This window comes from Grampus griseus, assembly GCF_964374135.1.
Source record: "Grampus griseus genome assembly, chromosome: 10".
NCBI classification, from domain to species: Eukaryota; Metazoa; Chordata; class Mammalia; order Artiodactyla; family Delphinidae; genus Grampus; species Grampus griseus.
The window spans coordinates 39,296,109-39,308,655 of record NC_139004.1 but is presented as its reverse complement, the minus strand read 5'-3'; the positions used below and the strand labels follow the sequence as shown (position 1 = coordinate 39,308,655).

At 60.4% G+C, this 12,547-nt stretch overlaps 1 protein-coding gene across 1 annotated transcript in view; it reads right to left on the bottom strand.

Annotated features, from left to right (window-relative positions):
- GRM4 (glutamate metabotropic receptor 4) overlaps positions 1–12,091 on the bottom strand; it is a gene marked incomplete at both ends in the record, with an annotated part of 118,105 nt that extends 106,014 nt beyond the window's left edge. The window contains one exon of the mRNA XM_082663640.1: positions 12,009–12,091. The remainder of the gene's footprint in view (positions 1–12,008) is intronic.
- Positions 12,092–12,547: the final 456 nt, after the last annotated feature.

Genomic DNA, 12,547 nt, shown 5'->3' with positions numbered 1-12,547 from the left:
GAGCTCCCAGGAGCCAGAGAAAAGGCAGCCTGCACTCCGGCAAGGGCCAAAGGCAGTGAGATCTTGAGATTAATTTTTGATACTCCCCTGCTAACTAGGGCAGAGTGGACACGGAAACAAGCCCTCCCTGCTCTTTCCAGGAGCCGGCACCAGGCTGGGGTGGTGGGGGGGGGGAGGACCAGAAAGCTGGTGCCCTCCACTCGGGCCTGCTGCCCACCAGGGGAAGCCCCTCAGCCTCCTCCCTCAGGTTGGCCTGAGCAGCCAGCAGCTCTGCCAGCCCCAGTGAGCAGGGCCAGAGCCCAGATGCCAGCTCCCCCGCGCCTTCTCCAGGTGGCAAAGGCGGCCTCACTCTGCAGAAGTGAGATAACATCCCATCCAGCAGCTGGCGGGCCCAGCTACCCAGGCTGCCAGTGGGGCCTGCCCATTGGAAAATGGGGTGCTAGACTGAGCAGAGGAGGACAGCAGGGGTGGGCAGATGTCTTGGGGTCAGTGGTAATTAGGGGCTGCCGGCCCCACACTTGTCTAGGGGAGAGGATGTATCTAGTGGCTGTAATTATGAAGCTCAGAAGCCCATGGTCCTGGGGCCATCGTTTCCTGCCAGCTGTCCCCCTGCAGTGGAACAGGTTCGGGTGTGGCCAAGCATCCTGGAAGCTGGGCAGGGGACCCCTCAGGAAGCAGGTGGGGGCTGCAGAGCCCCTCTGGTCTGGGCCCGCCCCCGACCCGTCTGGCCAGCACACTGCTCGTCCACAGGCTTGCTCGCTGACTCTCTCACCTACCTCAGCTGCCTGCCTGCTGCTGTGCAAGGCGCTCCCTCCTGGAGATGTCAAGCCTCCAACAGAATGAAGCCACACAGAGGAAAGTTGGGGGAGGAGAGAGGAGGGAGGTGGGAGGAGCGGCCTGTGCTGGACCACTGAAGCCAAAAAGGCAGCTAAACTCCTGGCCTGCTCCCGCCTCCCCTTCTGCCAGCTCAGGACCTATTTTATGGGATGTGCTGCATGCCCCGCCCCCAACATCCCATACATCTCTCTCCTGAAAATCCACCACCGGTAGAGCATTCCTTTGGGTTAAGCATTGCCTTCTTCGTCTCTGAATCTCTCTTCACAGCAAATGCCCCTGGGATGGGTAGCCCTAGAAGCGAGCAAGACCTCAGGAGGGAAGAGCTTTTTGATGTTTTTGTCCCTGACAGGTGTGAAGATGTTGACATTCAAGGGAAAGTTGAGGGCTAGAATGACAAAAGTTGGGGGGAGATGAAGACAGTGGTCAACAACTTCACAAGTGGACAGGCATGCCCATCCGGGGCTAAGCAGAGGCTCAGAGGCACCATCCCCAAAGGTTCCCCACCCCATCCCCAGGACAGAACACTAGGGGCTGGGAAGGCCCTCCAGGAGGTGGTCCTCTTGGGGATCAGGGAGAGGGGCAAGGGCTCTGACCCCTACTCCCCGCTGTAGCCTCTTCGGGGGCCCTTGCCACTAGTCCCAGGGCCTGCCCAGGAGAGGAGATAAGCCCCCTGCCCTGTCCGGTGGATGACCACACCCAGGGGCCTCCAGACTGCTCCGTGGGAATTCTCTCTGCCACGTCACGAGAGGTCATCAGAAAAGCCCCTGCAAGTCCTCACCTCTTCATGGAAGTTCTCCCACCACCTCATGCCCTGAGGCCTCTGAGGCGCAGAGGTGCCCACCCAGAGCCTGGGGCCCAGCATCCAATGTGGAGTCAGGGAGAAAGCAAGGCAGACCCAGGACACATCCTGGGGAAGAGGCAACGGCAACTAGAACATTCTTCACTTCCACCATGAGCTGACCCAGGGATGGGAGGCTGTGGGAACGGGGTGCCCAGTATGGAGACTCTTACAGAGCTGGCCACCCTGCCAGCCCTCAGCCCCCAACCTCACCCCAGAACGGAGGAGAGGAGGGACTATGAGGCAGACACACACACACACACACACACACACACACAATCCTCCCTCCACCGTCATTTGGCTTTCTGCCAGACTGACAGAGGGGCAGACAGACTAACCACGGCTCCAACAGACACGCGGCTTGAGGCACCCCATTAAGCAAGACCAGCTCAGTCCCGCAAAGCAGCTTCTCCCGCACCAGGGGCAGGGAGGGTGACCGGAGTAGGGAAAGAGACAAGGAGCCTCCTCCAAACAGGACCGAAAGTCTGAAGGCGGGGGTGTCACTCGCGGCCTGTGGTAGGGGTCGCTCTTAGGTTCGGGCCTCAGGACTCCCTGCCGCCGCCACTGCCGCCCCATTTCAGCACAAACAGCGTCAGACCGCCCCGGTGCGGGGGCGCCTCTCGCAGTCGGGGCCTCCCCCTCCCAGCCCCGCCCCCGCGCGGGGAGGGGGCGCTTTCAGCTCCTGAGCGCCGGGGAAAGCCGACCCCGGAGGGACCCCCCCGAAAACACACACACACACACACACACACACACACACACACACACACACACACACACACACACACACACACACACACACACACACACACACACACACGGACACACACACACACGGACACACACGGACACGGCCCGGCTGCCCGCCCCGCGGCCGCGTAGAAGCAAAGGTTCATCAGGGTCCCGGAGAGGGTCGGTCCCGAATATCCGAGAAGCACCTGACCGTGAAGTCCCGGGGCCGCGGGGAGACCCCAGACCCTGGGGTGCCGTCCCATCCCGCCTCCGCCGAGAGCAAGCCTCCGGCGCCGGGGTCGGTCGGAGACGAAGGCGACGCTGGGGCGGCCACGGGAGCGGGACGCGGGGCTGGTGTGGGTCAAGGAGCAGAGGCGCGCGAGGCTGACGCTGCTCTCCCGCCGGGAGACCGTGGGGAACCGGGGCAAAGAACGGCCCGCGCCCCCGCCCGCCCTGTCTCTCCGCAGAGGGGGCGCTCTGATGCCGCCGCCCCCACCTGAGCGCGGGCTCGACCCCCCAGTCGGGGGAACCCGAAACAACCCCAGGCACAGAGACACTTTCCCCCAGGCCCGCGAAAGAGCCACTGCCCTACTGCCTGTCTCGGGGCGGTGGGACAGCCGGCCCCAGCCCCGAGGGGAGACCCTCTAGCCCGGGTCCCGCGCCCTCCAGCCCCGAAAGCTCCGGTCCGCCGGCCCTCTGGGCAGCCCCGAGCCCGGGAGCTCGTCAGAGGCCACCTCCCCGAGCCCTGGAGTCCCCGCTGCAGCTCGCGCCCCAGAGGCCGGAGGGCACGGTCCCCTCTGCCCGTTCCCCGCGGGCCACAACTCACCGCGCGCCGGCGAGGACTCGGGGGCGCACCCGCCCGCGCCGGGGGCGCAGGGAGGCGGCGGCCGGAGGCTGGCTTTTCGCGGTGGCCGGAGCCCGGGCCGCGGCGGGCGGCTCGAACGCTGCGGTCCGAGCCCGGCGCGGAGCCGCCCGGAGTCCGGGACGCAGCGGGGAGGAGCAGGCGGCCGCCCGGCCCGAGCCGCCTCCAATCGCGCAGCGGTCTGCTGCTGCTCCGGCGAGAGCGAGCCAGCGAGCTAGGGAGCGGCGGGCAGCCCTGCTCCGTCCGCCGCGGAGCCCGACGTCCGAGCCGGAGGGAGAGAGGAGGCGGCTCCGGGGTGCGGGGTCTGGCCGAGGGCTCCGGGCTAGGAAGGGAGTGGAACGTGAGCCGAGCAGCGAGCTCAGCCGGCTGAGATGCGGGCGCCCGGGGGCGCCGCGGCAGCCGCACGGCAGCAGGAAAAAAGGAGAGCGAGCTTGAGAGCGCGCTGGAGAGCGAGCGAGCGAGCAAGCGAGGAAGACGCCGAGAGGGGAGGCTGCGGGAGGGGGCGGGCGCCGGGAGCACGAGGGGGCGAGGGGACCGCAGCCGCTCAGCCCGACGCCCACTCTGCTGCCGCCACACTCGGGAAGGCGCAAGCCCTGCCCGCCAAGTTTGCTCTGCAGGTGCGGCCGAGCGCGCGGCTTCCGCCGGCCTTTTAAAAAGAGAGCACCTGGGAGCCCACCACCGACCCCACACCTCCACCGCCGGAAGGCTGGGGCTTGCCCAGCTTCCCGCCACCCCTCCGCACCAGCCCCGCCTTCTGCTCCCCCTCTCACGACGCCCCACCGGCGTCCTCTCCTGGAAGCCCCCTTTTCCCCCCTCCCCCGGGGCGGATGTCTGCTCCTCGACTCAAAGGACTTGGCAGGGACCCCTCCTGACCCCAAAGGTCGAGGGTCAAGGAACATAGCATCCCGACACACTCCCTGAGAAGTACAGCAAACACAGTGATGCCAAGGGGTCACACTCCTCCCCACCCCCACCCCCATCTTCCCTGAGCATCACTAAGACCCCCACCTTAGGCCAGCTTATCACACATCTGCACCACGCACGTGGCGTGTGCCCCCATGTGGCATGTTCATTTGCACAGCCCACTGCTCCTGGTTTGAGCATATGACACAGGATGGGAGGGGGAGGGGATTCCATTTGCCCCTGGTCACACAGCCTTCAGGAGCCCCTTCCCACTGAAGTCCCTTCCACCCCAGAACTCCACCAGGCTTGGGGAACTCCCACTCCATGGCCCACAGCCCACTGGTCTCCCTCCAGCCCTGGTCTGCAAAGTTTAACAGGTGGCCTGGCTGGCAGACAGGAGCGAGCCTGGGGAAAAAATCCCTTAGCCAGGGAGAAGCTGGAGCCCCAGCTCTCCTCCTCCCCAGGGGGCTGTGAAAAATCCCAGGAGAGGGCTGGCCTTAGAGAGGAAGAGAGGGAGGGAGACTTGCAGCCCTCTTAGGATTGCAAGAGCATCCCATCCCAGACTGCAGAAGTGTCTTCAGTTAGAGCTGTGACAAGTGACTGTCCTTGTCCCAGGGAGGGTGCTCAGCACAGTGCCAGAGAGCTGGGGGGGGAGAGTGGCTGACCAGCGGCCTCCCTCCTCCACGTCAGTACCTCAGTCATCCTGGCTGACCTGCAGAGTGCCATCTGGGCTCCACTGTGCCCAGGCCTGGGGGGATTCATGCCCCCCCACAGCCCAACCCCTCATTTCCACAGATAATTTCTTCTTCTAGATCAGGGGAATGTCTGGGACGGCCTGGGAGTAGCAGGGTCTGACCCTCCCCTACTCTGCCCTTTCTCCCTCCCTGCTCCCATCCAATGCCCCGGCACCTTCCCAAAGACCCACTCAGGCACTCCCTCCTCCAGAATTCCAGACACTGCCAGGCCAGAACCATATCTTGTTCACCATGGTTCATCCAGGGCCTGGCACCATGCCTGGTCCTAGTGAAAGCTCAATCACTGTTTGGTGAATGAACACATGTTGGCAAAACATGAACTCTCTTTGTAACTGTCTCATGTGATAGCCCCAAATACATGTCTCATTTACCCAGTCAGACTGAAGTCTCTGGTGGGAGGGCGGTGATCATGCATTCATTCATGCATTCATTCATGCCTTTTTTTTTTTTTTTTTGATGCAACCAGTACTGACCGAGATCCTGCTGCATTCCTAGTCCCAGGAATACACAGAGGGCAGCACAGCACCCTGCCCTTGAAGAGAGCACCCTGCCCTTGAAGTGTGCACCCATGGCCGTGCGCACCTCGGCCAGATGCATTTTAGAGAGGCATGAATGAGCTAAGGCCACCAAAGCTCCCGCTGTCTGCCGGCTCTGCCCAACCGCGTGTGCGCTGCTCTGGGCTTACAGGAAACTCAAGTCACTCCTGGAGAGGCCGTGGCCTTGGGAACAGCCTGCCCAGGTTCCAACCAAACCCCCAGCATACCTGGGTCCTCCTGCCCAGGGTCCCTCAGTTTCCCACCTGTACAAAAAGGACCATGATGCTGACCTCAGAGCAGGGCGGCCGGGTTGCTGTGCAAGAAGCCACCCAGTTAGGGGTGCTGGGAGGTTCAAGTTCAGCCTGCCTTGGGCTTGACATGGGACACATCCTGTCTTGAGGATGGGTCTGCCTAAAAGATGGGGGTCCTTTGTCTGATTCCTACCAAGGGTCCATAAGGGCCAGAGTCTGGGCCCTACTGGCAAGGCCATCATGAAGAGGGAATGAAATAATGGATGCAGGGCACCCAGTCTTGTGTTTAGGTGCCCAGAAGTGGGAGCCACTGCAGTTTTTAACACAGAATATAGTCCTCAATATCCTTTTGTTGAATAGCCTTTTGTTGAATGAATGAATGAATGGAACTGAACATAAAGGGGCCATGGTTTATTGAGAGCCAAAAGGAGCCCAGCCGCTCTCCCCACCCCCTGGCCCTCAGCATTGCCTGCACTCTGGCCATAATTATCCCACCCCCCACCAGCTGTGTCGCAGAAGCCTGGGTAGGCTATATTTTTCAGGGGTTAAAAAAAGAAACACTGTTGGCTGGCAGATGGCTGAGTTTGTGGACTCGTCCAGTTTGAAGGTCTCAGCCTGAGGCCTAGGTCTTCTGGGCAGCCGTCCTGGGCCCTCCCAGGCCTCCAGGCCTCCAGCCGCAGAGTGGTCAGCCACCCAGCCCTCACCTGTGATCCCCAGCCTGGTCCAGCTGGGACACATCTTCTCCCTCATGCTGACTCATGGCTGACTTGACTTATCATGGTAACAGACACACAGGGACACACAGACTCACACACACAGACACACCCCCGCCACAGACGTAGAGACACATTCAGATACACATTCACAGAGACACATATGTACACACATACACAGAGACGCACCCACACAGAGATCCTCAGACACAGACATACACACAGACACACTCACACACACCTCCAGAAACATCAGTTGTTGTCCCCTGCCCTGGAGACAAAGGAACTACAGAGCTGCCTCTGTGGGAGAAGAGTGACCACAGGTGACCTCAAGGAATCACATAGCAGGGCCCCAACGTGGGCCAGCTGCGAGGGCCCAAATTCCAAACTGCTCTTCATCAAGCAGTCCCATTCCCACTCCTCAGAGCTGTTTTCTGACTGGGAGGGGGGCACAGGGCTGAAAGCAGGAGACCAGGGCCTCGGTGCTAAGGCTGTGTGACCTGGGGGAGTTGCCCAGCCTCTCTGAGCATTGGTTTCCCCATCAGTGACATGAGGGGCTGGGCCGAGTTCTTTCTAAGGATGCTGGGATTTGGTGTTGGGTCTTATTCTGAAATCTTTAAGGAAGTTGACCTGATTGACACTGGTGGGGTCCTCAGGGGGGGATATTCTAATCCACCAGTCCTGCACACATGGGCCTCCCCAGAGAAAAGGAGACACCATCTCAGCACCGATGGACAGATGGCTTCGGGGGGAGAGAAAGAGGCAGGTAGTCCTAGAGGAAAGAATCATAGAAAGTCCTGCACCCGTACTTTATATCATTATGACCTGGAAGTTCTTCCTGAGGTCTGACCTAACTCCCTCCTGCTGCAGCAGATTCTTTCTTCCTGCTCTCATTCTGGCCTCCCTGGCAAGGGAAAACAACTTGCCTGCCTTTTCCCACCCACTGGGTTGGCAACTCAAACTCACCAAGCTGCTCTAGGACTTCTCCATTTCAGAAGATTCCTAATAGGAGAGGGCAATGGTCTTTGAAAATCCTGAAGTTTAGAATTTGTTGAACTAGATCAAAGTGAGCTTGAAGGTGCAGGGGCCTGGGGGGAGCCTGGCAGGCCTGGAGCACCTGAGAAATGGTCCCCATGTGGAGTGAAACCAGTCATCGCCTCAGCCTGGGGGTCTGATGGGTTTCAGTTTTGGTTTCCCCTGAACCAGGCCATGAAATGGAAATTCTCTGATAGGGGAATTTGTTTAAACAATAATTGTCCCCTGGCAGGACATTTCCAGCATGAAGAACTGACTACAAGACAAGGCATGGCCCCAGGCTCTGCAGAGAGTCCTAAGTCACCCTGCAGGCTCAGAGGAGTTGAGGAGAGCTGGGGTGAGAGGTGAGGCCCAGGGTTAAGCACCCTGGGGTAAGTCACCCCTACTTAGCCTCCCAGGGCCACCCCAGCCCCTCTCCTTTGCCCCACAGAGATATTGAGTCTCAAGGACACAGGTACTCAGAAATTGCCCCCAGGCCAGGCTCGGGGACAGGCCAGGGAGTGACTCCCTCCTTTGAGGCTGGTGTGGGTCCAACCTCAGGAATCCTCCCACAACCCCTGGAACTTTCTCAGACCTTTGACTTGGACTAATTAGTTGGCTAAAGCCATCATCCCCTTTCCACAATTCCAAAATCCAACAGCCTCTGAAAACCAGTTTGTCCATAAATTTTAGGCAAAGTCATTTGGCTGCAAAACCTGATGTGAAAGCGAGTCATTGTAACTGTCTTGCTCCCTCGGTGGGAGATACTCTGTTTCACCACAGGAACCTGAGCCAGCGTATTGTTTTGGGGATGCTGCCCCAGGCCCCCTGGCGCTGTTGCAAAATATATCATATTTGTGCCATATTATCTTTCTAAATTCCAAAACCATCTGGCCCCAGCGACCTGTAATCATCCCATTTGGACCAAAGTCTTTCCAGGGTCCACAGCACAGCTGTATCTACACCCTCCCAACCCGCCCTGACATGTGGGAAGAGGAGAGAAGCTGGACGGAGCAGAGAGAGCAGATTCTGAACACAGCTCTGCTAAACCCAAGTGCTGGGGACCGGATGCAGGAGCCAGACCAGGTAGGTAAGGATTTAGGGGACAGTGGGCACCAGATTGCTAGAGGGAGGGGATATGAGGAAGGAAAAGCAGGGGAGGCTGTGGCACAGCCCCAGGCTCTTGGGTGGTCAGGGAGGGAGGGGCAGCTGAGGCTGGGAGGTCAGGGCCCTCAGGGGAGCTATCACTTAGACCGTGAAAGAGGAGTAGGATTTGGAAGAGCTGAGTGCTGTGGAGGGGGGCGGGGGGAGGGGGAAGGAGGAGGAGGGGGTGGTTCCATAGCCTGACTGGGCATCTGAGCCTCCACGGGCTGAGCCTGTACCAAGCATGCAGCAGGCACCCAATAAAGGTTGGCTTGTTAAACGAATGATGACCGACCCCACCCCTCCCAGAGAAGGATGCTTCCTCCTCCTTGATTCCACTCTCTCCTCCTCTCTCTTCTCCTCTTTCTCCCTCTTTTTTCTTAAGACTCTGGGTTTTCCAGCCTCTTTGCCATGCTGCAATTTAAAACTACTTATTATCCCTCTCCCTCCATATGTCCGGGGCTGTCAGCTGTGAGCCCAATAGCATTAGAATGGATGTCACAGCCCAGATCAAAATACAATTAACTTTTTAAAGCCCTCCTGCCCCACCCTGGGCCTCATGGCAGGCCTGCTCCTTCCGCTGATGGCAGGGCTCTGGGCGTCAGGAGAGCAGCCAGGTGACGGGGCAGGAGGGGATGCAGTCCAGCTGGCCCAGAGAGGAGGCCTGCAGGAGGCCAGGCAAGGGGACAGGGGTGGGGGGGTGACCTGGAAAGGGGATGTCTTTGCTTCCCCGTGCCCCACCTGCAGTGCCTTCTCCAGATCCTACCCCCGTCCTTTCCTTCATGCCCACCACACACCTCCCCGATCGTCACACACGCCACGGAGCACCCCGGCCTCACACACTGTCCACAGCATGCCCCCCACCCTGTGTCCCATGAGCCCCGCCTACACTGAGCCTCAGCTCCCTCCACCAGCAAATGTGGACCATTATGCTGCTGCCACTGGGGGCTCTTCAGGGTTGAAGGGAAAGGATGGGGCTGAGAAGCGCTTTTCAGGTCTAAGGATCCCTATGACTGGAACCTTAGCTTGTCCTCCAAACGGGCCCCAGCCCCTTGGGTTGGGGCAAAGGCCACACAGCCTGGCTGGCTGGCTGACAACCAGGCTGGGAATCCCCGGCGGGCCCTCCATCATTCCCCACCACACTCCAGCCTTGGCCCTCCTCAGGAACCTCCTGGACAGCATGGAAGGAAGTCCCAGCATTTGCTCCCTGCTAAGGTGGAGCCAGACAGCTGGCAGGATAGAAAGCTGGGAAGGACCCCGCAGGACCTCTTGCTAGTGGAGCCTCAAGGAGCATCGATCCCGCCCATGCTGACTCCAAGGCTTTCATCCTCACTGCTAGGTGCCTGCAGCAGCCCCCCGGGGAGAGCCGGGACAGCTGGGCTGACCCGGAAAACACGCCATGGGGGTGTCCTGGTCAGGTCACGGGGCAGGGGTTGCAGGGGCCCTGCCCTGCCCCATCCCCACATCCTCACTTATCCGGAACCCGAGCCCCACACACAGGGGGTGCAGCTTCCTCTAAAGCAGCAGCATTTAGGCAAACACCCCTCCTGCTCCTCCACCTCAGCTCTCTCTTGCCTCCCATAGCCACAAAGACCAGCCATCACCCAGACACCCCCAAAGAGGAGAAAGCAGTGCTGGGAAAGAAAAGCCCACACCCGCCAGCTCCTACCCTCGTGGGCTGCATTTTAATGGCGTTTGACCGGATCGGATGTGCTTTTAATTCCCACCTGGGACATCAGAAGGAGGAGGGGAGAAAGAATCTTTAATTCATCAAACTGAAATATTAATAGAACTCCAACCAGCTGGAGTGGGGTATGAGGCCCCACAGCTGGAGATACGCGGGGGACAGGCAGAAGCAAGATGGGACAGTGGCTGGGTGGGGAGATAGGGCCTCTCAGCCAGGTGTGCTAACAGGCGGCCACACCCAACCCAGAGAACCAGGGCTTCCCATTCCACCCCATCTGTCCCCCACACCCCGCTCCACCCCTACGTCCCCACACCTGGGCCTCCCCTCTGCCCTCCCCACCTCAGGGATCTGCCCCACCCCTTCAGGGAGCAACTGATGCCCAGAGATGGGGAGCCACCGGGCCAGGGCTGCACAGCAGTTTCACTGCAGAGCTCAGTCTGACTTCTGACCCTGGCCCCAATTCTGCACAGCCCCAGCTCTGAGCCCCTAGCCCCTTGGCCCATGGCTTCTCTGGCCCCAGCCCCTGGTGGTCACAGGAGGAGTGGGGCTCCTACAGCATGGACTCTGCCCCACCCGGTATCCCCTACCCGCTGGTAGAGTCTGAATTGAATCCCCTTACCAGGGGCAAGGGCTTTTCCCACACACTGCAGAGGTCATGGCTGATGGCAGACAGACCCCCTCCCAAAAGCAAGGTGTGAGCGGGGAGGAGAGCAGAGCAGGAGAAATCTCAGGAGCACAGAGTAGAAGCCAGGAGCATGAAAGAGCCCCTGTGCTCCTGGGAGGCCACTCACCACCGGGGGGGGGCCCACAGCCAGTCCCTTGACCTCTGTCAGTTTCCTCATGGATCAGGAGGGGATCCCCCAGGGTTGTCCCTATGGATGGTTGGGTGAGATCGTGGATGCAGCTCCTGGCTCCCTCCAGCCTGTGACCCTGGGCCCTCCATCCTCCCTCTCACCTCTGTGGCTGAATCACCTGCCCTTCTCACCCAGAAACCCTCTCCTTGACCTTCAAGGCCCAGCTTAACCATCACCTGGATCCGGAATTCCAGGGCATCCCGTTCACTGGTTTGCCTTCCCCAGACTGGGAGGGGTGATCTTCTACCCACCTCCCATTTCTTCAGTCCAGCTGGTTTAGAGCCTGTGGGGAACAAATGTCACCTGGGTAGACAGGTCGATGGACACACAGACTAAGAGTTAGATGTATAGATAGTCCTGACCTCCTCCCCACGACTGCCACCAAAGTTCAGAACTCAGGAAGCATGTGGGAAACGTGAGACAAAAAGAAGAATCAAGAGAGTGGGGACGGTGGCCCCATTTCTCTCCCTGCCAGCTCCTGCAGAAGGCTGCATCACTGGCCTGGACAAGCCCCCTGCCCCGGCCTCCTCAGGATGAAGAGCCCATTCGGCCCTGCTCCACCCCAAATATGCGGGGAGATCACCTCTCGGGACGCCCCAGACGGAGAAGGGGCGTGAGGAGCCTCCCTACTGGAGAGCCACAGCGCTGGCCTTCTCCCTTCCCAACCGGCCCGGCTCGGAGCCCCAGCCGCCGCGAGGCTCCCATCGCGGGCCAGCAGCGCCGCCCGGTGGTCGGGCGCCCTCACTGCACGCGCTGGCCCGCCCGGGGAGGGTCCGTGCGCGCATCATAGCTGGACCCACGCCCGGGTCTACGCGGCCAGCAGGACTCGGTGCCTCCCCACTTCGACGCCTGGAGAGACATTCAGATAGAAAGGGTTGTTTTTCACTCGAGTAGATCCTGGGAGGAGGCAGCGGGGGCGGCGGGGGTGTCTATTTCAGGGCTGTTTCCAGGCTGGGCTACCGCCCCCTCCGATTCGATTCGTGCGTGGCTGGGCTCACCTGCGCTGACAGCAGGGATGGAGGGGGGCACTACCCCCAAATCCAGAAGGAAGTGGGCTGACCCCGGACAGGAGGCGGCAGGTGAGGGATGTCCTGGATTCCTGGGTGAGAGGAAGGCAGAGTAAGGGAGCTGGAGGCGCAAATAGGAGACGCGTAAGGGGAGCAAGGGGGCGCGCCAGCCGCAGGAAGCTGCACCCTCCAACCTTCCCAGCCGGCTCCGGCCTCTCTCCGCCCAGGTCAACATTTACTGTGCTCTCACTGTGTGCCTGGCCCCGGTTGCCAACTCTATTGCACATTAGAGTCACCTGGGGGAGCTCCGATGTCCGTCCGCACCTCAAACCAATGAAATCACAAAGTGTTGGAGGGCCCATGTGTAATCATCCCAGCGATGCAACGTGCACGGCGTCTCACTCCCGCGGTGCGGGCA